Source organism: Alligator mississippiensis, chromosome 11, assembly GCF_030867095.1.
Source record: "Alligator mississippiensis isolate rAllMis1 chromosome 11, rAllMis1, whole genome shotgun sequence".
NCBI lineage: Eukaryota > Metazoa > Chordata > Crocodylia > Alligatoridae > Alligator > Alligator mississippiensis.
Window position 1 is genome coordinate 72,459,556 of NC_081834.1, and position 27,412 is coordinate 72,486,967.

General features: G+C 43.3%; 1 long non-coding RNA gene across 2 annotated transcripts; it reads left to right on the plus strand.

Moving 5' to 3' along the window:
• The first annotated feature begins 1,401 nt into the window (after positions 1 to 1,401).
• On the plus strand, positions 1,402 to 27,236 carry LOC132244237 (uncharacterized). Of its 2 annotated transcripts, none has more exons than XR_009455829.1 (4): positions 1,402 to 1,722; positions 6,287 to 6,375; positions 19,225 to 19,368; positions 24,653 to 27,236. It is a non-coding gene; the product is annotated as an uncharacterized LOC132244237 (long non-coding RNA). The 2 variants fall into 2 exon arrangements; XR_009455828.1 differs by lacking the exon at positions 1,402 to 1,722 and adding an exon at positions 1,768 to 2,150.
• Positions 27,237 to 27,412: the final 176 nt, after the last annotated feature.

The following is a 27,412-nucleotide window of genomic DNA, read 5'->3' on the forward strand; positions in this document are numbered from 1 at the left end:
TTGCTAGCGGACAGAAATGCTGTGGCTAATGTCCATAGCACCGGCACACAATGCAGTTGCTCACTGTTAGACACTGCTCATTCATGAGAGTGGGGGTAGGGAAAATTTGTCACACAACCCTGATCTCCTTCAGTCTAAGAGTTTCCACCTTGCACCCTTGCTTTCGAAGAGCACACAGTCTGGTGTCCGCGGGGCAGCTGCACAAGGTTTCCACTCCTAGCTTCAGAAAGACCTCATAGTTTTTTGCAGAACTTAATTCACACAGGGATTCATTCAATGACAGCAGCAACACAGTGTCTTTACTCTTTTCTTTAATCTTAATTCACAGTTCCTACTTACATAGTGGGTCTGACAATTCTGGCAGCAAAAGGGTTGGATAGGGTAAGCCTCAAGCAGTGAACAGGAAGACACACAGGCAGTCTCTGACTGAAAAGCCCCAATAGAGATTTCAAAAGGTCTCTTACCTTAGTTTGGCACCGGGGCGTCAGTGAGGAAACAGTCTGTGTCTCAACTGATCACTCCAGGCATCTCTCTCCGAGTCACGGCACCAAATTGTGGAAGAAATCAAACTTCTCATTGTGGTTGTATTAGAATTGGCAGAGCCATCTAGGTTTATTTAAAGCTATACAAGTGATCACAGGGAGAGTTCTCAAAGGAACTCTGACCTCTACACATTTACAAGCGTATTTATACTTTAGACAGCGAGAAAAGATGCAGGGTTCAGACAAAGCAACCTGGAGAGAAACAGAAAGATGTTGGTCATTCGTTTGTCACACGTAAGCAGTTTGCTTATTTAGAAAAAAACCAAACACTATGCTTTGGGAGCAGTTATCAGCTTCTGGTTTGGTGGAAAGGAGGAGGTTAACATCTGCACGCAGACAAAACAAGACATGAAGGTTTTTCCTTATCTTAGAACATTTTAAAACACATAGCATCAGCATTAGCATCTTTTTCTCTTCTCTTTCTCTCTCTTCTTAGTCAAGTAAGAGGCCTGGCTAAACTTATTTCCAAAACAGAAAGACATATTAAATAGTTGCTATATTCAATGTGGACTAAAAAAATCATCTTGAAAATCCACAGAGTTGACCCACCACTTGCTTTACTAAATAACATCTTTGATATTTGCAATTTATTTCTCCAGCCCCTTTTCCATTCCAATATTCTCTCTGTAAAGCAATGCAATTATGTATTATACAACTTGTTTAGGAGATTCACTCTCACCAAGTCTCAGGTGCTGTGATTATGAAAAAGGAAATTGAAATGTATTGGTTCCATTATTCCCAATCTATTCATGAGATGTAATCTTGTCTTCTGATAAATGGCTGTCAACAGCTACTTCCATGCCTTTAGCACTCCTAACCTGGGATTCCCATTTTTATTTTCAGCATCCATGATGGGCCTTATATTGAAACATACAGTTTATTTAAAATGCTTGAAATCCACTAATGCTTTTTATTCCCTAGACTTCATCCCATTGAGTAATAAAGAAACCACTCTCCATCCTCAGAAATTGGCAGGGAAGGAGTTAAACTTCTTCCTTGGGTTAGAATAATGGCCACAGGTGTTCCCTCTGGGGGCTGGAGAGGTGATTTGAACCAGGTGTGGGGAATTTAATTAATTAAGTAGTTTGCTGTGTTTGGAGCTGGGGCTTGAGTGCAGCAGTCTGCTGGAGAGAAGTCCTCAAGTGTTTGCTGTTGACTGCTCTGCAAATACTTTGTCAAGGTGAGGCACAATTTATAATACTGCTATTGGGATTCAGACTGAAGGAAGCTTGGTTGTATTTGTGTTTGGACATTAAAGGGAAGGACCTTTTTCTGTTTTGTGAAAATAAATCACAGTGATTTTCCTTTGAATCTTAGGACTGGAGATCCTGGTTAGCTTTGACTAGCTTGGCATGTACCTAATCAGTTTGGGCCTTAACCTTAGCCTGTATCTGCTGCCCTCCTATTCTTCTCTCATTTTTCTTATCTCTTCATCCATTTTCTTTTCCAACACAGTAACTGGTACCTGAAAAAAGACACATTCATCCTTCAGCATTGATGATGGGTGCTCATGGTCCTTGTGGTGTTTAAACAAAACATTACTTGAGGTGGAGAGAGATCATAAGAAACAGATTGAGGATTTCTTTGCCACAGTGTATTCATGCAGAGGTAAACTGTGTACAAATCTGCAATAACTTTGTATATGAACACTTTGAGCATACTTTTAAGTTCAGCTCAATGTAATGCAGCTAACTCCAGAGATCCTCTAGAATTGTTATGGTTCTGCTTAACCTCAACATGTATTTCCAAGCGCTACTTTTACAGTAGGGACTTAGGGTTTTGTTGGGTTTTTTTGCTAGTTGAGTTTGGGGGGTGGGATTAAATAATTTTTGCTTTGTTTTCAATTGAGCTGAGCTGCATAGAACCCATGCTGGAGCTCTTTCAAATTGTCCATAATGGAGATCAGTGAAGAGTAGTTGGTATGCTGTTAACTTGCACCCTATCTTTCCTAGGCAGGCACAAAAGTCCTAAACACTGAAAACGTTAAAGGGCACATTGGTACTGATGTGGTAAGACTTTTGGCGCTCATGTTCTCCAGCATGTCCACACTTCAACTTGATGCTGAGTATCAAAATGCCACCTTTAACCTTTTACAGTAGTTAATTTCCCTTTGGGGGTTGGTAGTGCAATTTTTTTTTTAAACAATTTTTCCTCTCTATCCATATCCTCTTAATTGGATTACCTAAATGAAGGTTGTAAAATTCCTCAGTTTTCAGGTTTGATTTCTTTAGTTATTGTTGTTATGATTTGCTTTGGAAGGGACAAGGTGCTTTCTCGACTTTCAAGAAGAGACACTCCAGGAGAACGAAGCAGATGTTAAGAAGGGACATACACACACATTCATGCATGCACTCACACATATGCATGCACGCATGCCTGAATGGATGTGCATGCATGCACATTGGGTCTGTATACAAATCCCCAATATTCACAAAGGCAGCAGAATAGATTTTTAGAGGAGCTGAACACCACAGCTGGCCTTGAATGTTGTTGGACTTTGTTTGTTGGATACCTTGTCAAGGAATTAACCCAGAGTAGGACTGGTTGACAGAAACCTGACCTCTGACTTGTGTATGTGGTATGGGAAATGGAATGGTTTGAAGTACATCTGCCTAAGCCTGGAGAACTCAGCCTGGCAGGTGTGGCAAACCTCCTTCTGTGTCTAGAAAAGTGAGGCAGTTAGCTGTGTTAGCCTGAAGTCAGGGTCCTGCCCTTTAAGAAAATAAAAAGCGGAGAAAAGCCCCAGGACTCAACACTCCTGGTGCAGCCCCTGGGCTTTGGGGTCTTGTGCAGAGCCCCCCGTATGGCTTGGGGCAGCAGGGATCACCCCCCACCAGCAGGAGGGAGATGAGTCCGGGGTTTCTTCAGGGGGGGTCTTAAAGGGCCAGAGCTGGCATGTGTGGGGCACCTGTGAGGGGGCTAGGGGAGGGGGGGCATGGGAGAGCCCCCCATTCAGTGGGGGGGGGGGCAGAGGGGAGCGCCCCCACCCCCACCAACACCTGTGAAGCCAGAGCTTTTTTTCCCCAAGGTGCTGGGAGCTGGGTGGGGCAGGGCAGCTATTGCTGGGCTGGGATAGTGGGCCTGGCCTGGCTGACTCAGAGATTTGGCCGAATTAAATCAGGACAGTGATTCAAATCACCAAATCGAATCACTGCCCCCCAAATCAACTGAATCCGAAGCAAATACTACCCAATTCGCACAGGCCTGTTGGCTAATGATACCTGCAAGTGTTGGTTTGCTTCAGTATTAGTGCTTGGCTCCTTCAACTGGGAACACTTTTGGTTCCTCTCCTTAGCTGCAGTTTGTTCAGGTTAATTTGTAGAGTGAATCTTTACAATTCAGAAGTGTGTTTCTTTTGTGGCTTTAATGTGGCACTTGTATTATGCCTTTGAACAAACAAAAGTGTAAGTTATTACACTTCTTGCACAGCTACACTTTAAAAGACTGCTTTATGAGGAATATTTCAAAGGATCACAGCCAAGTGATCGCAAAGTCCCATCAAAGCAAATGGCAGTCAGAGCAAACAGGCGAGGCAACAGGTGCCAGCCAAAGTCTTCTACAGTTGATTTTTCAAGTCTGAATTGGCAGCCTCAGACACACTTCCAGCCCCTCCGGGGGCTCATTGGAGTCCTGCTGCTGTTTCCTCCATCAAAGAAAGTGTCCCTAGGACTAATTTAAGATGGCAGCTGTTGGCACTGCTTCAGTGTAGGCAGGAAGTCTGCTTCACTGCCTGCTGTCTTAATGACACTATGCATAATGCTACCAAGTGGGTTTAGAAATATCATGTACAGGGACTGACTTTCTGGAACGGCGTCCTGTTTGTCTGGTATGTTTTTGCACTTGCAGATATGTGGTTCTGTGCCCAGGTTTCTGTGCGTCCCAGCTTCTGTAGTGCCTGTTATGTGCACACTGTAGATCCAGACTTTCAAATAATCCCGGGACTCCCTTCCAAATGCTATATCACTGACTCTGCTTATCGTGTACATCTGGATCATACTTCACATTCTACAGTAGGTGTAGTCCTAGAAAAGGGGTGTATTCAAAGCCTACTTAAGTCACTGGACGGAGTCTTTTCACTGACTTTAATGAGCTTTAGAACCGGCTCTTACAGTGCTTTCATTTTCAAAGGCATTGAGCTGTTGTTGAGGTCCAAGGAAAGCAAAATGCTCTTGCTAGTTCCTTGTTTTAGACTCATGTTCTATGCGCTGCATAATTTCTTAAGCTGAAGGAAAGAACCAATCAAGTCCTATTCTTCTTGTCTCTGAATATCCACTACCACTGGGAAATATTCTATGCTGTGTGGCTAAGAAAAAATCCTTTAGAAGGCCATTTCTTTCAAGGGCTTGTTATGATGTTCACTGTTATTTTCAGTATTGCCATTCCAAATCTTCATATCAGACCTCAAAGTAAGCAGACAAGCATATTATGGGACTAAATGTGTCTGTTCACGGCTGTTTTAAATGACTGTGGAAATGTTTCTTATGCAGATCATAATAGTGAGTACAGCCAGAGAGGTTCCCTTTCAACTCAGGAAAAAACATTAGTGCAAAATATGCAGTTGTTTTAGCTATTTGTTGCATTAAGATATCACAGATGGAAATCCCAAATTGAAGCCTAGATCATTCTTAGTTTGTAGGTTTATTGATGACACAGTTGTAAATGCACTGTAGAAACTATTTACAATTCGATTCAAAGCGCTAGTCATTCAGTCTCATTTTGCAGAAATACCTGCTCTTATTTTTCCTAGCTTGATCATTGAAGTTGCTGTTTGCAATAATAATAAGACGACCCATTAAAAACTTTGGCATCTGGTTTCCATGAGTTCAGACCTTTACTTTAATCTTCTTTTTCAGCACCAGGGAAATACAAAACTTCCCATCTACTTTAAGCCTTTTTTGTAGCTGGAACTGGTATTTGACATTATTTTAAGATGATAGCATGCTGCAAATAGGCTTGGTTTCTAAATGCCTGTGGGATCTTCATATCCTTCAGGAGTATTTGATATCTGGTGCTTTCTCTCAAAGTTGCAATTTATTCATCTCAGTTCAAAATGTTCATTCAAATTCTGCTTCCTCAAGAGATATGCAGAAATGAGCTCTGTTTTAATTTAGGTGATCAGCTACCTTGGGTGACTCCTCATATTATGTGACTTAGTACACTAGCATCTGGAGGACCCGGTTGAGGCAAAGACACATTGTCCAAACCTATAGTAAGAGATGCTTCCTGCTCTCCAAATATTATCCTAAGAAGATAAGCAGGTGCATGGACATAGTATACAATTCAGGCAAGCCCATTACTAGAATGAAATGTCCAGTTCTGGTGTCTATATTGAAATGCTGGAAAAGACAGAAGAAAAAATTAAGAGTGATCTGAGATCTGGGAAATCTTCCAAAAGAATGACTGACAGAAGAAGTTGTCTGTTTAGTTTGCTGGAGAAAACCTTAAGAGGTGATTTGACTGTGTTCCATAAGTGTCTTTCTGGGTTTCCTGAAAACAGATTGCTTTTTACTGAGCAAAAAATATAGGTTCAAGATGAGAAGTAATGTGTTTTTATTGAAGTTGCTAGGTTGCCATTCACCTGGAGGTGCAGTGTGATCTTCACCAGTTGCTGTTTTCAAATCAAGACTGCACACCTTGGGGAAATAATTTCTATAGTACAACTAATAGGGCTGGGGTCTTACTGTAGCTATTACGGTCCAGGAAATGTCTAAATTGTGGTATCTTTTATTAAACCATCTGTGTAGCTGGCAGAGAGATGTGACAACCTTTTGGCCACAAATCGCCCTTCTTCAGGTCTTGGAAAGAAGCAGACCTTTGGCCCTGTATTTCAACGGTAAGTCATGGGGCTGAGGCCGAAATGATTGTGTAAAAAATCTTTGGTCTCTATTATCTTGGAGGTGTAGCGTTAACATCTAAGAGTCTTAGACACAGGTCTTTTCTTGTACAGATCCTCCAATGAATTATGCATATGCTTGGTTGTGAGTAGTATCGGGATCAATGGGATAAGTAGCACCAGTGAAATCATGTGTGCATTTGAGCTTTCCTGACTGGGGCCACAACAGGCACAGGACATGCCTGATTTATTTCCCTGCTGTTAGTTTCTGAGGAGCACGCATGGAAAGCATGAAGCCCCCCACCCACACATGCCAAGTGCTGGAAATGAGGCAGCTAAGCCTCTTCTGAGTGGCCCTGAGCATGGGGTAATGAGCATGCCCATGCGAGAGAGCAGCTCAGGGTGCTAACTTTAGCACTGCAGGGAAGCAGTTAGTTCATACAGAGCGTGCACACAGCAGGGTGGCTTATTGCATCAACCATGGGAAACTGAGGCATGGAGCACTTAAGGTCCTCAATTTAGAAAGGCGTTTAAGCATGTGTTTAACACTAAGCATATTAGTAGTCTTATTTGAGGCTAACAGTGCATCAAAGGTGAGGTATGTTGGTAAGATAATTTGGATCAGATGCTAAATAAATTGGTTTAGTAAAACAGGAGGTCACTGGCTGGATTAGGAAATGAGCCCAGCTATTGTGGGCCCAAATGCACAGCTTCAGCTACCAAATCATCCTCTCATTCTTATAATGTACACAATCAATCAAGTTCAATTCCTTATCGTTCTTTGTTTCTTGTGATGGCTTTTGTCCCAGCAAATAGTCCAGGAATCGCAGTGTGGGCAGTGGCTGATTTTAAGTAGAAATGTTTTTCAGCATTGTTTATAGTGTTGGGGGAAAATCTAAGTCCCCGGGTTCATTGGGCAGAGGCTCAGACGAACCACAACATAAGTTTAAAGACTTGATTTATTAAAGAATGCGTTCTGAACGGAGAACTGCTCCGCAGGGAGATTGCCTGTTGCACTTCTTGAATTACACAAAGCATTATATGGGAAACATGAGGATATCATCACAGCAACAGCTTCACCAGTCAACAATCGCCACTTGCTGCTGATTTAAATTTCCCTTACTGAGTAACTTAGAGCTGATAAAAGCCAGTTTATTCTAGTTTGTGCTAACCTTACTGTTTCAAGTTATGTCCTTCGCTTTCTGATAGACCACGTATGCTGCATAAGCTGTTTGCTTACACATAATGGTGATGAAAGTTTCTATTGTTCTCCTCCAATAGCACAGTAAAATCTTTCTTTATTGACTACTGGTGGAACTAGCCAAAATTGCTTTCCTGTTAGAGATTGTTTTTATAGACCAAATAAAGTTACAGTATGATCATAGTTATCCATACTGCATGACTCTCATGTGTTCAACTTTCAGATTCAACCCTAACTGGGAATACCCTCTAGAATATAATCTTTTCCTTACTGCCACCTTTTTAAATGGGTTTTTGAGCCACCCCGTAGATTGTAATAGAATATGGTGTGTTCTGTTCTTGAAGCCTACAAAGCCATTCACCAACTTTGTTCTCTCTGAGCCCAGGGGTTTGATTCAGTGCTGCACCACTTAGAAAGACAGCATAAAGCACGTAACTAAGGGCAAACCAGGGTCTGTGGTGATGTAGAGCAATCACTGTGCTTTTCGGATCTTGGGCTTCCTTATGGGCCAAGAGAGACACCAACACAGATGCCAGAGCCCATCTAAGAGTTGTCTCCTTGAGCTGCCCTTCGGTCCTCATGGCTGCCTGAAATCTCTGCTGTCCGGCCACTGAACACTCCTCCCCTGATGTTTCTTTACGCTGGAGCATTTGAGGGAGACGCTTGGAGGACATCCATGCACCTCTCTTAGGCTGAGCCCATGCCATCCTTTTTAAGGAGTGAGGACAAGTCAGGGAAGGAAGATCTAAATGCCCTGTGAAGTGAGATTATAAACTTATGCAACTCAGTGGAGCTTTTCTATAAAGGAGATGCTTATTCAACATACAGCTTGAGTAAGTATTTAAATGGGTACAGAATGATTTGGTTGCTAAATGCAATGTTTGCTTAATGATTTCTGTCTGGTGAGGTCTGAAGGCCAGTTATATAAAGAGTATTAGTGCATCACTCCAAAATCCATGAGTTGACAACAAAGTAACGGGAAAAAAACAGACAGTCAGATCTGCGTCCCTTTCATTAGACCCTTTTGTTCTTTAAGGAAGCTTATATGCTGAGTGTTTGTTTTTTGCTGGGTTTTTTTGCAAAGCAAATGCATCGTATTTAGTTGCCCAAATTAGAGCTGCTTGATGCTTAAATGAGAATGCTGTGAGCTTTTGAAGATCTGTACCAAAGTATGGAGTGCAAGAGGTGCCTAATTTTGAAACACTGATGTGAATGGCAGGGCATACACGACAGTAGGTGTACTGTGCACGTCATCTGTCTGTTTGCGTTGAATGTATGACCCAGTTAGCTTCTTTCCCAGCCATTTCATAGAATCATAGAAAATTAGGGTTGGGAGGGACCTCAGGAGGTCATTTAGTTCAATCCCTTGCTCAAAGCAGGACCAGCCCCAACTAAATCATCCTACCCAAGTCTTTGTATATATAGCCAGGTCTTAAAAACCTCCCAGGATGCAGAGTCCACAACATCTCTGGGTAGCCTGTTCCAGTGCTTTACTACCCTCCTTGTGAAAGAGTTTTTCCTAATAGCTAACCTCAAATTCCCTTGTTGCAACTTGAAACCATTGCTCCTTATTCTGTCATCTTCCACTGCTGAGAACAGTCCGGCTCCATCCTCTTTCAAACCACCCTTCCGGGAGTTGAAGGCTGCTATCCAATCTCCTCTCACTCTGCCCTTCTCCAGACGAAATAAGACCAGTTCCCTGAGCCTCTCCCTATAAGTGATGTGCCCCAGCCCCCTAACTCTTTTCATTACCCTCTGCTGGGCTCTCTCCAGTTGTTCCATATCCTTTCTGTAGCTGGGGGATGGGAGCAAAACTGGACACACTACTCCAGATGTGACCTCACCAGTGCTGAATAGAGGGAAGAATCGCTTCCCTCAATCTGCTGGCAGCACTTCTACCAATGCAGCGCAGTGTGCCATTAGGCTTCTTGGCAACAAAGGCACACTTTCTGGCTCATATTCATCTTCTTGTCCATTGAAACCCCCAGGTCCTTTTCTGCAGAGCTGCTGCCCAGCCAGTCAGTCCCCATCCTGTACCGGAGCATGGGACTGTTCTGTCCTAAGTGCAGGACTTTGCACTTGTCCTTGTTGAACCTCATGAGGTTTCTTTTGGTCCAATCCTCCAGTTTGTTGAGGTCTCTCTTAATCCTAGCCCTACCCTCCAGCGTATCTACTGCTCCCCCCACCTTGGTGTCATCTGTTGGTTGCTCCTAACATACCATTTGTACATGAGGTTATGATTGCAGTCTATTTAAAGTATATGTGCATATATTTGGTTGTAAGCCCTGTTCCTGAAAGTACAAAAGCATATGAATAGCTTCGCTGGAGGCTGATACCTGATATCACTTTTTTGGGAGCTAGTATAATCCAATTTTAGCTACATTGTTACACTTAAAATAGTCAGAAACAGTTTTTCATTGCTTTTAAGCCACTGAACGTGAGAAGCAACAGGGGGTAGGTAGGTCCTTGTACTGTATACTTAGCAGTGATAAAATAGTTCACGTATTCCAATGCTGGGTTTAGAGGGAAGAAGGAAAGCTGTATTTGGACAGTGTTAATAAAAATGAACAGCTAAAATATAAAGAGGAGAATATAGACTCTAGGACTGCTAAGGAATGTGACACTTTCCTCTCATCCATTATTTTCACTGGACTGTTATTATTTGGGAAATATGAAGAATGAAGACCAAACCTGAGGGAATGCAGGTGGTGAACTCACCAGGGCTTGGTTCACTTATGTGCAGAAGGCCATGATGATATGCCTTAGAATAAGTAGCACTTTAACATGATCCCTACCTTCTTATATAGCACTTTTCCATTTTACAAAGGGAATCACAATCTTTTTTCTTTGTTTATACTTGGGGAAACTGAAGCAGAGAGAAGTGAAATAACTTGGCTCAGTTGACCTGGTGGGTCAGTAGCAGAGCTGAGACTATACATGAGGCCTCTGGAGTCCTATAATTTTTCCCTTAGATTCTGTTACTTCTCTTAAGTGGTGCCTTCTTGAACTCTTGCCTGCCCACAGGGTAAATTTCTTGTGCTAGTGAATGTCTCGAACAATAATAGAGAAACAAGGCATTGAAGATACTATGCATTTTGTTATGCTTTTTGCGGTTCACTTCTGGGTCTGCCGCTGAGCACACTGGAGAGCCCCCCGTGCGCCTGTGAGATGCCCCATCCACCCCACCAGCTCAGCATTCACGAGTTGTGCCTGGGACCTCAAGGTATGTAGAAAAAGCATATAAAGCTGTGTCTTTGTCCAAATCACTGATTCTCCGAATGTAAATTGAATCTTCAGGTTTAGATTCAGCCAAATCAAATCAGACAGTGATCTGAAACACGAAATCACTATCCCCTGAATCCAACCAAATCCAAATCGAATAATGCCTGCTTCGCACACCCCTACTATTTGGTATAGTTTTATTTGTTGTATTTTTTGTCTTACGGTTAATGGAAATAAAATTATACCACAAAACCATACCGATGGCTACCAAAAAGTTGTCAGCTGGTACGTTTTGAAGAAAAACCTCTGCTGAAAGCTTTGAGGATATTTTAAGGCTGTCATTTTACTTCTAGGAAACTCATCCAGAGGATGAAATCCTGGTTGCAGTCAAATCCATGCTAGTTTTGACTTTGTCTTCTATGAGGCCAAGATTTCAGGTAGAAATAATTGAAATCGGTGGAAAAATTCCCAGGCTTGTTTCATCAGGCTGCCAATTGGTACAAATCTCAATTTTATACACACAGAGACCCCTGCCCCGTACACAGAGAGCACCAGTCAGTCACCTGATATAAAACATGTCTGGGCACTATTCCACTGATTTCAATCAATGGTTATCGCATTGTTTAGACTAGTTGTGCAAGCAGTGGTCTCTGTTTTTAAATGTTTATTTGCAAGAGTAAAAAGGCTTGGAATATTTCAATCTAACTTCTAGGTAGCATGGCCTTTTTGGAAAAAAAAAAATGTTTAGCCAACCACTTGCTTTATTTTCACTTCAAATTTTATATATTTATAGCGTGTGTATCCTCTTAACATTTCAAACTCAGTATTATTTTATAAGTTAAAAGCATGTCTTGCTCTGTGTAGATATTTTAAAAGTTGGATGATAAAACAAGTTCCATCTTCTCAAATTGACAGTCGACCTTCTTAGAGACAAGTTGATTGCTACTCCATTTTTGTGCTTGTCAGCTAACCTTGGCAAACAGAATCCTACTTGTGTTGGGATGGAACTTGTAAATCTCCCTTCACACTCACACTCATGTCCATTGGTTGAAATTTCTTCCAGGACCAGGGTCCAATATTTCCCCTTTCTTTTCCTTGCCTTTTTCTCTTCTTCTTTAGGTTGCAAGAAGTTAAAGCTTTTATACATAGGAAAGCTTGTTAAGACAGCCCTGAGTTGCACATTCCTTTGGTGAAAGAAAGCCTAAGTCAAGAGCCCTAACTTGAAAAAAGAATTCTTTCACTGCGGGACATGTTCAAACATTATTCCAGACAAGACTTTGATAGTATTGAATGAAAATGAAAAAAAACCCTACAGTCTTAAAAGGCCTTTAAAACACTACCTGAATTAAGCATTAGAACACCATGTAGGAAGCATGTTAGAAGTAAGGTTAGTTTAAAATGATCGGATGCCATGTTTTTTCCTTTAAAAAAAAAAATTTGTAGAAATAAAAATTTTCCCTCTCAGTGAAACTTCATCTAAAAGAACCCTAAACAAGGCATTTAATATTGAAACATTTGGATCCAACCTTTTCAACTCTTCATGTAGATTTTTTTTTTTTTTATAATGTAAGTGTGGCGGAGCACAGGGTGCTCCTGCCACTTTAAGGGCCTGGATTCGGCAGCCTCCAGGTGCCTGATTGCGGCAGCCATTTTGAGGCCTATATAAACCAGGCAGTTTGGCTGCAGGAGGGCAGGCAGCAACATCGCCTGGCCTTAGGGCTGCTGTGAATTCCTGGAGGTAAGGGGGAGCTGCAAGGGGTTGGCAGGAGGCTCCTGGTCCTGGGCATGACCTGAAACTGCACCCTGCCGGGAGTGGGTGGTCTGGTGGGGCTCTCAGTGGCACTGGAGACCGCAGGAAATGCCAGGCCAGAGATCACCCCGGTGAAAGGCGGGTCGGGGCGCCTTAACCCCTAGCTCCCGCCACCACCGGGTAGGTGACCCCTGAGTTGGAGGAGGGCCGAGAGGGCCAGGTTTATGAGGGCTGAGAGGGCCAGTGTTTCTGAGGGGACCAGAGAGGGCGGACCCCGAGAGTGGCAGTGACGTGGGCGAGGTGCCGCGGTTGCTCCTAGGTGGAAGGGAGTAGTGGTACGGTGAGGCCCAGTGTTAGCGAGTGGCTAGAGAGACCCAGCCTGAAGGGGAGAGTCCCCTCGGCTGGCCCATGCTGGGGCCAGGACCAGTGAGGGTCAAAAGGGCCGGGGGCCCACCGCGAGGGACGCCCAAGAGCCGGGGGCCTGGGGTCCCGACTGGCCTTGAGGTGGGCCAGGGCCAGGTAGCCAAAGGTTCTGGGGGAACCACACCTGAGAGGGGAACAAGACTTCGGGTGGGTGAGGTAGCCGAGATGATGGCGGAGTGGCCGCCTGAGTAGGGAAGACCATAGTGGGGTCACGTGGAAGATTCTGGGGCCCAGTGTGGGGCCAGTGAGATGTTGAACACCATGATGCCATCTGCGAGGCTTGGGCTGCGGTATTAGGGGAGGTCAGAGCTGCAGAGCGCCCCTGGGCATTGGGGCAGTCGAAGGGCAGCCTCCTGCTTAATTATCATCTGAATTGAACTCATTATCATCAAAGGCGTGGCGGGCGAGATGAGCGGGCGGTTGCCCAGAGACAGGTGGGCGGGCCATGAAGAGCTAGGCCCTGAGTAGGCCTGCTGTCACAGTGACAGGCGGGCAGGCCACAGAGCTCGGCTCCGGGAGGCCCCCTGTCACAGTAAGCTTTAATGGAAAACAAATTTGAATTGTGAAGGAACATTTCAGTTGACTCCGAATGAAAACGTTCATTTCAAAAGATGCTTTGTTTTAATTCCAGTTCAGAATAGAAACCTCTTTTAAAAAAAAATACTCCCTAAGCAGAAATATCCCAGTTACTGCACATCTCCAGTAATGGGCGTAAAGCTCGTTGTTGAGACGGATATGCTTTAGGGCACCAATAAATTAAATGATGTTAAAGAGGCTGACCAACGTCTTCTAGGCAGAGTGGGGAGCCCATATGCTTGATTCCTTATTTTGTTAGACCTTGGTTTGTTTTGTTGCATATTCATCCTTCATTTCGTGGTCAATTTGCTCTCTGTTTATCAAAGCAATTAATATTTAAACCCAGGCGTGCTCCTTTATAGCTCATTGCATCAGCGCAGAAGTCTGAATCCTGAATTTGTAAGAGATGCTCATCACTGCACAGAATTCTGGGATAAGTTTGATTTCACCACTGCTTCCCCTACCATTTTCCCTTGGAGAGTACCATAGTAAAATATAACCTAATGGGGCAGGGGCATCCAAGGCATTTTGTCTTTGCATTGTCCTGCTGAATGTGCACTCAGTTATTGCTTTTGTGTCCCTGGGCAGTTTATATGGAGGCACTTGAGTTGCCCATATATCAATGAACTCCTCTCAGGCTAGCTGGCTAATCCCAAAGGAAAGGTAGAGACTAGTACATTTGGAGCCAGCTTGACTGCAGGAGCTGCTGGTGTGAAGAAGATCTTAACTCCATCTGCCTTTCAGGGTTCCACTCATGGACTAGTTGTCAACCAAGGTTGGAGAGCCCAGTCCATTCTGCCATGGCATCTGCCTTTCGGTAGCGTTTCCTCCACCAGGGATAAAGACTCGTACCTCCCCCCAAAGTTACTTCGTCTCCAAAGCTGTTGGCAACATAGAGGTTGCTAAGTTATTTCCCACCACCCAGCGTTGTGTTGACAGCTGCAGGTAGTACTGTCTGCCATCATAATGCAATCAGGCTATTGCATGAGTAATACTGGGTTAATTGTAGTCCTCCATTGCATGTTTACTTGCCGGTATCGCGCTGGCAGGATCTTCCTTTTTGCCTGGTGCAGTGAGGGTGTGAAGCTTCTGTTGAAACTGTTTTGGGCAGCTGGAAATGACCTTTGCTGCTGCTGGGACTGGAGAGGAGAGCAGCCACCTGTGACTTGGGAGCTCAGTTAGGTAACTAATCATGATTGACAATTAGAACCTAGTCTCCAGCAGCAGGGAGAGCAAGGAATAACTAAGGGGGAGTAGCAATCCTCTCCATCATCTGCGCTCTTGCTAAGCAAACTCTTTTTTTTTTTTTTCACTGTGAACCTTGGTTGAAGTTTGAACAAAGAAACACCATTGTGTTGTATTATTCCTACTTTATGTAGGTGCTTAGGAAGAGCTCTTTTGCAACAGGAAACAGACTTCATCTTTATTTAGTTTGTTCTGTTAAAAAAGACAACCGTATATTATTTGGTTTAAAAAATGCTGTGACTAGAACTTTTTTCCATGCTTGGAACACTTGGAGAGTGATTAGAGAGATGATTTTTTTTTTTTTTTTTACTCATTTTACTTTGTTCTATCTTGAGTTGAGATGCAACAGTTTCAAGGCATAGTATCAAGTCTCAGCAAGTGAAGTAGAAAAAGGAACAAAGAATCTGCAAAGGTTTTTTGCACCTTTTTTGCACTTGCATTTTTTGTGTATATGTTCTGTTACACACCTGCCTCCCTCTATAGACTCATACATAAGGTTTCATATAAATCTTTGGGCTTGGACTTGATTCTCCTGTTGTTTATACTGGCAGGGTGGGGGGAAAGAAATGAGAATAACTCAACAGAAATAAAGGATTTACATCATTGTAAACCCTGGATAGGGCCCCACTTGTGTTTAAAGGGAGGGAGTAGGTTACTGGAAAATGGCTCAAGGTTTACTTCTAATGCTTCAAACTAGTGATGGAAAAAGGGGTCGATGTAGTGAAGGAAATCATACAAAGGGGAAGGTGTATGTGATGTGGAAGGTTTCAAAGTCCTAATGGCTTCTTTGTTTCTATATAGCATATAACATTATGTTGCAATATAATAAATGGTAGGGCACTCTCTGTATTCTCTCTGTGCAATGGGCAAGGGTTTTTTATGTCATGCTTCATTCACAGCCTGCTACACTGATGTCACACAGCCAGCATCTCTTCTTACACAAAGGGAAGAACAACAATCTATTTATTGCTCTTAAGCAGATTTGCCACAAATTCCGTTTCCACTTAAACATCAAAACACCAAGAACAAGGCCACATTCCCTTCAAGGAAATGGATGGGGAGAGAGGAGAAGAAATGCCCTGTGTATGTTGTCATTTGTTTTAAACAATTTTGTCTAGGCATTCATGTTATATTCAAAGCTATAAGGCTAGGGACAGACATTACACATAAACCAGTTTAAGGGATCACAAACTGGTTTAAACCTGTAACAGAACAGATGTTCAGTGCACTTAAACCAGTTTGAAAATGGCTGAAATGGGTTTGAAATAAACCTGGTTGAATGCAGTATGAGACTTAACAGATTTGGATCAAACTGGTTCATGCAATGTCTGTCCCAGACCCCTTGCTGGTTTAAGTTAAATCAGACACCCTCAGCATCCTGGCATGCTCTCTGGGCTAGGTGGGGCTCTCTGCTGGACAGCAGGGCTGGCCCCTCCCCTCTGCTCCCTGATTGGAGCTTGGCACAGACTACAGGCATCTGTCTGGCTTCCCCTTTGCCACTCCCTGCTAAGCAGGGATTCTGTCATCCCTTATGCAGACACACAGCATTAGCTAGCAGACCACATGCTGGCTGTGGTGCGTGCTGTGGCAGACCGGACAAAGGGAGAATAAACAGGTAGCTGGTAATGTCCCTGTGTTGTTTTCTTAATGAGGTGGTGAACACCGAGTTAGAGGAGATGAACACTGTTATCAATTCCTGGCTGGGCACTTCTCTAAAGCTGTCCTTCATTATCAAAGACCACAGACACTGCCAAACAAGATTTAAATGTTGCCTATTAACAATGCTTATTGAAATGCTGAAAGGAATGTTAACTTTTTGTCCACATTTTAATGAAGAATAAAAATACAAGTGCAGATCTGATTTTTCTATTATTATCAATCAAGTTGGTAAACTCAACAACTGAGATGTTCAGAAAACAGATCTTTTATCCTAAGTCAGGGTAAATAAAAAGCATTTTTGAACTGTTTCTCGTGACAAAATGCCAAAAAAAAAAAAAAAGGTTCAATTAAAATGTATCATTTTACTATAGTATATGCATTTCATTTTAGTTTCAACATTTTTAATAAAAACATTTCAAAGAGTTCTCATATGAACAAATACTTTGTCTAAAAATATTTAAATGAGATGTTATAAAATACATCTCCAACATATTTTTCAATGAGGAGTTTTGTCAAACTTGATAAGACTTCATGAGACCAATCTGTTTTCTCATAATCATAGGGCATTTTCTATTAAAAATAGTTTTGAGGAATTTTTTTCTGCCTGGATCAACTTAGAACTCTGCTGACTGACATTTCCAGAGCAGCTAGCCTCTTTCATTTTACCCATTCCAGCAAGGGATCTCGGACAGACATTGCATGAACGGTTTTGAGCAAAATCAATTTAGTCTGACATTACATTCAACAAGATTTCTCTCCAGACTGGTTTTGGCCATTTTGAAACTGATTTATGTGCATTAAACATCTGTTCTGTTACAGGTTTAAACCAGTTTGTGATCACTTAAATTGGTTTATGTGTAATGTCTGTCCCTAACCAAAATGATTTAAATTAAACCAATTCAATTTCTGTGTGGAGTCAAGACCTTAGAAAAAATATTAATTGGTCAATAATATTGAAGGAAACTTTCCTACTGATAGTATTCAGAACATGTTAATACCAGCGTGTGACAGTTCAGAATGTATAGCCCATTTGTTAAGAGATCTTGAAAATACCATTGACAATGTTGAAACCATTGCAACTGGTGAGCGAATGGAGTTGCATTTGTTATGGGCATTGTAGTGCGGTCTTCAGGCCCGGCCCGGGGCATGATGGGAGCCGTAGTGCGGGCTCCAGGCCCGGGGCATGATGGGAGCTGTAGTACAAGGTTCAGCCTGGCCTGGGGCATGACGGGACCCGCACCTGCGCAATGGGATGCTGTCTGATATTAAATATCAGACAGCATCCCATTGCCCCAAATCCCAGCATGGCAGGACATTTTTTCTTTCCTACTTGTCTCCTCAGACTGTTCTCTCAGAAGAGTTTGCAAATCAGCATTGCCAAAACAGAGTAAGTTCATCTTAACTCTAGTTTAAAAACTAATGGGCACAGTGGCGGGCGGGGGGGGGGGTGGGGAGTATACACGAGATTTCTAGGCTTGAGGTTTAATTTCTCTCTTGTCATTCACACTTCTTTCTGAAGATGTTTCATCAGTTTAAAACATTCATTTTAATCCTACTATATAAATGTTTCTGGCTGCATAAAAGAATATGATTGTAAACTGTTTCTTACTAGCCTCTCAGTGACTCCAAGCCACATACAGAAAGGTTAGCTTTCTATAAATGAGTCCCTGATCGGGCATGAGTTTTGGCTAATAACTTTTCTTCAACTCAATTTGGTTGGACTTATGGCCTCTACTTCCTTTGAAGTCAGTGGAGCTGCAGATGCTCAACAGAGGTGCCTAAATAATAGAGCTTTGTTTTGAGTTGACTCAAGGTTTCTTTTGTACTTGAAGACAAAAATACATTTCAAAAGGGAAGTTGAAACATTGTGTTCCAACAACAGTGAAACAAATTATTTTGATGTTTTCAAAATACCTGCCACCCACACACTCCTTTTTTGTGTGTCCAAAACTAGTAACCTGATATAACCCCAATTCACAAAAAGTTTTGCCCTGTCCCAAAACTGACTGTTTTTGGCAAAGTATTCACCAAAAAGATTTCCCTTGTTTTGATGTTTATTAGTAAAGAGTGATGTCTTACTTTTTCCTGTTATTCTCACCCCCTTCATTGGAAGCAGAAATACCACTGAGGATGCTAACTGTGCAGTCTTTTCAGTTACCTTTCTAATTATAGGCAGTTTTGAAAGCCTGTTCTCACAAGATTGCATGTTTTGAGATTAAGCAACCACACCTACTTGGGTATTTAATCATACGTAGTACATAACTGCCTGCTCTGTAAATGGAAAAGTCAGTACTCCAGGTTTAGACTAATATAGCTAAATTTTTAATTTAATGAAAGTCAAATTTGTCATTCTTGCTCGTTTTGCTATACTTTTTCTACATTTCAGTTTGACAGTGGCACACTGGATAAAGTGTACTTTTCTTTGCACTTAATAATAAATGCCATGCTATTTTATAGTTTCCTATTGATTTTTGGACCTTCTTCACTTTTTGCCAAATCTCTCCCCAAAGCACGTTTTCTCATGCGTCTGTTTTAAAGAAAATAACTTAGTGACAAATAAAAATATTTTACCTGACAATATGGTGCTAGGATTGGTATATTTTAAACTGAGACTGTTGTTTTCTGACATGAGCTGCAGTTTGTTTCTTCCTCTTCAGTGTGCACACACAATAGGAGAAGAATTTATTGCCATGTAATTCTACACGTAGACTGGCTGTGTGTGAGAGAGAGACGGATGGAATACTGATGTTGTTTTTTTCTTCTCTAATGACAGGATGCTGATTCTACACAAGTGGCCTCCCTTTGGACAATTCTTGATTTAGGAGATTAACAGATCCCCAAATACACGGAATTCAGTTCTCTTCCTCTTCCACTTCTTCCAGAAGACCACCTTCCTTTGAGTGTTGCTGCAGGAAAGGTATGTGCGTACACATGAACAACACTGAATATTTGAAAACAAATGCCTGGACAAGAGAAGAGTTCAGACTTGTGTGAGAACAGATATGTCCCTGCATTCACTCCTCATCTACCTTTAAGCCTATCTAAGTACATATGCAATCTATAATGTTTTGTTAGGCAACTTTTGTCTGTCAGAAGGCAAAGAGAAGGCTAAATCAGTGAAAGAGTCATTTAGTAGAGTTAACATTTAGTAGAAAGTGATGCAGCCCTTGTTAGAACACCTTCTCAAGCGTAATGGAGTTATGTATAGTGGGTAAAGAGTGAGGGCCAGATAGTTTTTTGAGTTACCAAAGTGTGAATTAGAACCAGCTCTGTGAAAGCTGTTTTGCATAAAGGGACTGTTGGCCCGAGGGGCACACGATGTAAACAGTTAAAATGGGAAACCTGGGAGCGGGCAGTAAAGTCACATAGCTGAGTTCATAGAGAGCACCTATGCACGAGCGCGGAGGCTGCTCTAATGCACTGAATTGCAGCGTGTTGGAACATAGCCATTTGGGAGACAGTGATCACCTAATAATAGAATTCAACATAATACGTCGAGTGGGTAAGGTAACTAGTAGGGTGAAAGTGCTAGACTTTAGGAAAGCTGATCTCAATGAACTCAGGCGATTAGTCAAGGACGCACTGCAGAGTAGGAGTTTTGAAGGGATGGGAGCCCAAGAAGGGTGGCTGTGCCTTAAAGGAACGATCCTTCGGGCACAAAGCAAGACGATCCCCGAGCGAGGCAAAAGAGGGAAAGGGGCCAGGAGGCTTCCATGGCTGACCACAGAAATCCAGGGCAGCCTAAGGGCCAAAAGGGGAGCACATAAAAAGTGGAAACAAGGTGAGATCACTAAAGATGTATATACCTCCTCGGCTCGTGCTTGTAGGGAGGCAGTTAGACGGGCCAAAGCTACCATGGAGCTGAAGATGGCAACCCAAGTAAAAGACAACAAGAAATTGTTTTTTAGATACATAGGGAGTAAAAGGAAGGCCCAGGGAGGAATAGGACCCCTGCTAAATGGGCAGAAGCAATTGGTGACAGATAGGGGGGACAAGGCTGAACTCCTCAACGAGTTTTTTGCCTCAGTGTTCCTAAGCAAGGGGCACGACAAGTCTCTCACTGGGGTTGTAGAGAGGCAGCAGCAAGGCGCCAGGCTTCCATACGTAGATCCTGAGGTGGTGCAGAGTCATTTGGAAGAACTGGATGCCTTTAAGTCGGCAGGCCCGGATGAGCTCCATCCAAGGGCGCTGAAGGCACTGGCTGACATCGTTGCAGAGCCACTGGCGGGAATATTCGAACGCTCGTGGCGCACGGGCCAAATCCCAGAGGACTGGAAAAGGGCTAACGTGGTCCCCATTTTCAAGAAGTGGAGGAAGGAGGACCCGGGCAACTATAGGCCAATCAGTCTCACCTCCATCCTTGGTAAAGTCTTTGAAAAAATTATCAAGGCTCACATTTGTGAGAGCCCGGCAGGGCAAATTATGCTGAGGGGAAACCAGCATGGGTTTGTGGCGGGCAGATCGTGCCTGACCAATCTAGTCTCTTTCTATGACCAGGTTACGAAACGCCTGGACACAGGAGGAGGGGTGGATGTTGTGTACTTAGACTTCAGGAAGGCCTTCGATATGGTATCCCACCCCATACTGGTGAACAAGTTAAGAGGCCGTGATGTGGATGACTACACAGTCCGGTGGGTGGCGAATTGGCTAGAGGGTCGCACCCAGAGAGTCGTGGTGGATGGGTCGGTCTCGACCTGGAAGGGTGTGGGCAGTGGGTCCCGCAGGGCTCGGTCCTTGGACAGATACTCTTTAATGTCTTCATCAGTGACTTGGATGAGGAAGTCAAATGTACTCTGTCCAAGTTTGCAGATGACACAAAGCTATGGGGAGAAGTGGACACGCCAGAGGGCAGGGAACAGCTGCAGGCAGACCTTGATAGGTTGCACAAGTGGGCAGAAAACAACAGGGTGCAGTTCAACAAGGAGAAATGCAAAGTGCTGCACCTAGGGAGGAAAAATGTCCAGCACACCTACAGCCTAGGGAATGACCTGCTGGGTGGCACACAGGTGGAAAGGGATCTTGGAGTCCTAGTGGACTCCAAGATGAACATGAGCCGGCAGTGTGACGAAGCCATCAGAAAAGCCAATGGCACTTTATTGTGCATCAGCAGATGCATGACAAATAGGTCCAAGGAGGTGATACTTCCCCTCTATCGGGCGCTGGTCAGACCGCAGATGGAGTACTGCGTGCAATTCTGGGCGCCGCACTTCAAGAAGGATGCGGATAACCTGGAGAGGGTCCAGAGAAGGGCAACTCGTATGGTCAAGGGCCTGCAGACCAAGCCCTGTGAGGAGAGACTAGAGAAACTGGACCTTTTCAGCCTCTGCAAGAGAAGGTTGAGAGGCGACCTTGTGGCTGCCTTTAAGTTCATCATGGGGGCACAGAAGGGAATAGGTGAGGATTTATTCACCAAGGCGCCCCCGGGGGTTACAAGAAACAATGGCCACAAGCTAGCAGAGAGCAGATTTAGATTGGACATTAGGAAGAACTTCTTCACAGTTCGAGTGGCCAAGGTCTGGAACGGGCTCCCAAGGGAGGTGGTGATCTCCCCTACCCTGGGGGTCTTCAAGAGGAGGTTGGATGAGTATCTAGCTGGGGTCATCTAGACCCAGCACTCTTTCCTGCTTGTGCAGGGGGTCGGACGTGATGATCTATTGAGGTCCCTTCCGACCCTAACATCTATGAATCTATAGCAATTACCTCACTCACTAGCCTCCTGTGTCTCCTGAATCAGCATCCCCACACTTAAAAATGATTGTCGGGGTGCTTGAAGTAAAGTTCATCGAACTTCAAGTGCCCCCACCACCATTTTTAAGCATGGGGGCACTGATACAGGAGATCCGTGGCTCTTTTAATTGAAGTGGATCTCAGAGCCGCTTTAATTAAAGCACACCTCACCTCCACCACTGACGCATGTGTAAAAGTGCCTATAATGCATCAGGGTTGAAGCTGGGGCTAGATTTTAGGTCCCTGAGCAGAGTATTCCCAGGAGCAAACTGATTTTAAAAATATGAGAATAACATTTGTGTTTTATGGCTAAATACAAACAGTCAGAAAGCCCAAGGCTGAATTGATTCAATCTTCACAGGTTACTCTAAGCTACATAGATTGAACTGATAAGCAGATGAACAGACATTCACTTTTGATTCCAGAAATGCAGCTATTTGCCTGCAGTAGCCCAAGGCGCTAGAACCAAGGCTAAGCTGTCCACCCTGTAATGGGGGAGGGGAGCAGTTTTTAGGGGAGGTGCAAAGTATCCTGGGATGCTGGTGGACTGAGAGTTGACTTGATTCTGGAGAGGATCTGGGACAGAAATTCAATAAACCGCTTTAACCTAAATTAGTTGAGTCTACTACTATATCCATCCAGGTTTATCTTAAACAGGTTTCAGCCATTTTGAAAGCAGCATATGTGTACTGAACTTGTCACGTTACAGATTTGAACCAGTTTCTGATTACTTATGCCGGTTTATGTGTAATTCCCGTCCCTAGCCAAGATTTGTAAATAAGCTTGACAAGCCGCCACCAAGCATCTCCTTTTTCATCAAGGACCCTCATTTGTGACCTTTCTTAAACAATGACAATATCTGTGTTTGGGCAAGATCTAATGCTAGATCCTGGTTAGGGTCTCTGCTACAGTATCTTATAACACGGTAGTACATAGTCACAGTTACACCACCATCTGCAAATGGCAGTGCTCCTAGTGTGAGGGTAGGGGGAGAGTTGTGAATGACACAATCCCTCCAGCATTCTGATGTACTCAATAAGCAGCCTTTCCTTCTATCATACCCCTTTGATTTTTCCATTAGCTTTGGTAAACTTTCCCATAGCACTTAGTTTTAGTCTTCGTTTTTACTTGTCAAGGTAAGACATGCCTTGGAAAGCACTCTTGGGACTCTCATTAGAGGCAGGAGAATTAAACAAGTGCATCTGAAAGCAAAACCAGGGCCCAAGTTAGTGGTTGCTTTCTGTAAAGTTTTGAAGGTGAAATTGCCCAATTGAGATCAAGGAAACTTAGACCTGGCTCCCAACCAAAAAGCTCTCAAAACGAAGCATCCCAGGAGGATAATGTTTTCAACCTTTCACATCTCAAATGGTTCACTGCACTTCTAAATACAGTCTCCCATCAAAATAACCTCCCATATAGGATGTGTTGAAGTGAAATAAAAAAGTAGTTTTTCCTGTACAAAGATCAGACAATTGATTGTGGCCTATAAAGCTGCCAGTTATAGAAGATTTGCTTGTTGAGTATTTTGAATGTACCACAAAGTACAATTCAGGTTTCTAGGCACGGGTACAGACGCTTAGTGCGACTGAACAAATGGCATGTTTTAAACAAGGTGGAGCAATTCACCATGGCTTCAAAAGACACCCCACTGTAAGCTTTGAATTGACATCGATAAGTCTGGCCAATTAAAGCTTTATGATGATGATTGCATCGGCCCCATCAGCCAAATTTATTCCATCTCCTTTCAGCATATCGCAATTTGAAGCTCCAGGATTTGGTCAATGAAAGGCTTCTCCCACTAGCAATGCTGATCTTTGGGAACGTTGCTTCTCAGTCAGTAGGTTAAGCTCTCAGTGGACATCACAAAAGGCAGTCAGAATTAGTGAATAGCGTTGAAAAATGGATTGCAATGTAAAGCACATATATGCATACATACTTGTGTGTGTATGTATGTGCTTTAGATTGTAATCCATTTTTCAATGCTATTCACTAACCCTGTCTGCCTTTTGTGATGTCCATTGAGAGCTTAACCCACTGACTGAGAAGCAAGATTCCCAAAGATCAGCAAATACCAGACCTTTAAGGATGAGAGGTGTGGAAGAGCAGTGTGCATGTTATAGCTAGATAGATAAAATAAACGTGCACACTGCTCTTCTACACCTCCAATCCCTAAAGGTCTGATATTCTTTGTCAGGTCCTTGAAATTGCGTAGACAAATGCATGCATGTCAGTTAAGATAGGTGCATCATTACCATCACTGTAAGGAAGTTGTGACAATTTTGAACAAATGATCCAGAGAAGGTTGAGCAATGCTGATCTAAAGCATGCTAGGATCAGAAATGGTGTCCTTTATATTCTGCTTTTGTTGTTGTGTTGTTTTTTTGTTTTTTTTTTTTTTAAGCTTTTAACAGGGAAAAGTCTTGTGTGCTGAAATTACTAGCTCTGCCCACCCTGCTTTATTTTCCTCCTTGCAGGTATTGCAGTTTAAAAAGTCAGTGCTGCTTCCCCTGCATTTCATCTCCCCATTAGATGGGAGACTTGAGCGACTGACCTTCTAAATTAGCTTGCACAAGAAACAAGGTGAGACAGTAGGAGAAAGGAAACCAGAATATTTCAGTCTACCTACAAATTGTATTTATACACAAACTTACTGCTTAGATAAGAACAGCACTCTTAATTTAAGTGCATCCAAATGAGTGTAACCCAGACTGCAAGAGGACAATGAAGTGCCTTTGTCTCCATCAACACACTTGGTAATCTAATTAAAAATGTACATGGAAGATATAACAGAAGTAAAGAGAAACTTTTTCCAACAGCAAGTCTGCTGAAGACAAGGAGTAAGGTTAGTCTCGTCAGAGTAAGTGAATCAAAATCTTTTCCTTCTGCTCCTTCCAGGTTCAAGTGCCTAAAAGGATGCTTTGCTAAACTCTGTATTCTCGAATTGAAATAAAAATTGTTCACCTTCATGCAGAAATTAGTAGGTTCTGCCCTGCGTTAGGTATGCACCAGAGTATATCATTATAACTGTATCTTCTGGGCTTTAAAATCTGCAGTCTTGGTGTAGTGCTATTCACTGGAGTGCTGGTTTAGTGATGACTGTCTGAAGAAGACCCTCCAGCAACAGTTATTTATAGCAGCGTGTAGGGTCACCCTCCTTTTGCCTACACTCCTAACACCATACTTCACAGGCTGCTTATGGGGGTGATGCACAAACACTTAACATGAAGTACAAGAATTCTGCAGCCCATGAGAGGCTTTGTAAAGATTTTTTTTTTAATACCACCACAAGACTACAGCAGGTACCTAACCCCCTTAGGTTCATCTGCAAATCCCTACCTATAGTGCTACTATGTAAGCTTTTCACCCACCTCTGAAGTTCTGTAATAAGAGCCTTATGGCTGATGAAGTTGTCCAGGAAACACTTTTATTTTTCTAATACAGGCTGTAACTATTTCTATAGTATGGGAATGAAGTGTGTTGGCAGCGGATGTAAAGAATCCCATTACAGTCCCAGGGGTACGGTTCAGAGGTGGTTAGCTACATTAGTCTGAAGTCAGGCAGCAGATAGCATTGTAGCACCTTTAGATACTAACTGGTTCAGTGGCACCTGCCTTTTTAGGCAACCATCTATTTTGTCAGATGCTGCAAATGGGCTCAGGGAAGGGTGGTGTGAGCCTTGCTCATTGCTCGAAGGTTGCCTCCAGTCAATCCAGCTGCAAATAAATAGCTGGTCATGCAGGCTGGAGAGTGGAAAGTAGGCAGATGTAGTTTTAGCCACATCACTGCCCTGTACTGTTGGCTACAGAAAGTCATATGTTGTAAGCATGCCAGCCTGATGGGCTGCTAGCCTCCATCAGACTTGCATTCTCTTACAATAAGATTTCTGTAGGAAAGTGTTGGTTTTCCCTTCTTTACATATTATATAGGAATTTTCTGAGAGGACCTACAATGGTGTCCCCCTACCCCCACATAAACTTTTTTTTGTTTTTAGCCTTAGATTTTAATAAGTCAATTGTTGGAATCTAAACCATCAGTGCTCCTGGTCAGGAAAGGCTTTGCACATCCTGAAACAGAGCAGGATTAGCGTGTGCGTGTGTGCACATGCACACATTTTAAAGCTAAGCTTCTCAACAACACCTGCTGCAGTATACTGCATTGCACTATTCTCTTGCAACAAGTATATCCTCCTTCCAATATTTTAGCATCTCTGATAATACACCTACTCTACTGCCTGCCAGCATAATTACAGCAATCAGCAACTTAGTTCCAAGAGAACTAAAATCACAAGCTAAACTTTCCTTATTTTTAGGGAGTTCTTTAGCTGCCTCCTTTTAAGGCTGTGCTTTGGTCTCTGCTTGCTGTTGGAGTGAACTCAGATGGTGATTTAGGGCTGTGGTGCTTAGTGAGGGGTCTGGTTCAGGCCTTGTAGTCATAAGTATGGCAGCTGCATGCTGCCCAGGGCAGCCCCTGCTCCTTCTGCGCTGACTGTGGCAATATGATCAGCCACCACTAGGGCAATGTCTGCTTTTGCACCCCACCAGGAAGGTGGTGCCAGGGGCTGTTACCCTGGTTGCCCTTTCAGTTATGCTTCTGGTTGCAGTTCCTTTTTCACTGACCCCAGGGGGGTTTGGATAGGGTCTCAAGTCAGTCCAACTCTTGCTGAAGTTAGGACTCGCATGGATCTCACAAGGAGAAGCACTGGGCTGTAACAGAGGCCTCTGCTTGTGATGATGCTTTTCATCTTCATAAGAGACTGGTGACTTGGAGTTTTAGCCAGATGCTTGGCTACTGTGCCTGCTCGTAGAAAGCACCCGCGACTTCTCTTTGGAACAGCTTCAAGGACTTTGGCTGGTTTGGCAGCTTCCAGACCCCTTCAGCTGAGTCATTTCTCCTAGCATCTGTCTCAGGCTGGCAGAATGCTTCTGAGGAACCTCTCAATTGCCAGCTAAAACTCTGCTGACCAATACAACGTGACTTGGAGGAAGAGCAGGGACTTAGCCCTTTTTGCAAATATAAGCATACATATTTATACAGACTGGGAGAATGGCAACATTAACTCTGGGGGGGTTTCTTGAAGGTCTGCTGGATGGGGGGGGGGGGGGGGTTGTTTCCTTGTTTTTTCCCAGCATCTACAACATGCAACTTTAATCTGCTGCCCCAGAGCTGGGTGCAGCGTGTGAAATATCTGCCTATTCCTTCCTTTCTCTGTCGTCATGACTGATAAGATCTGAATT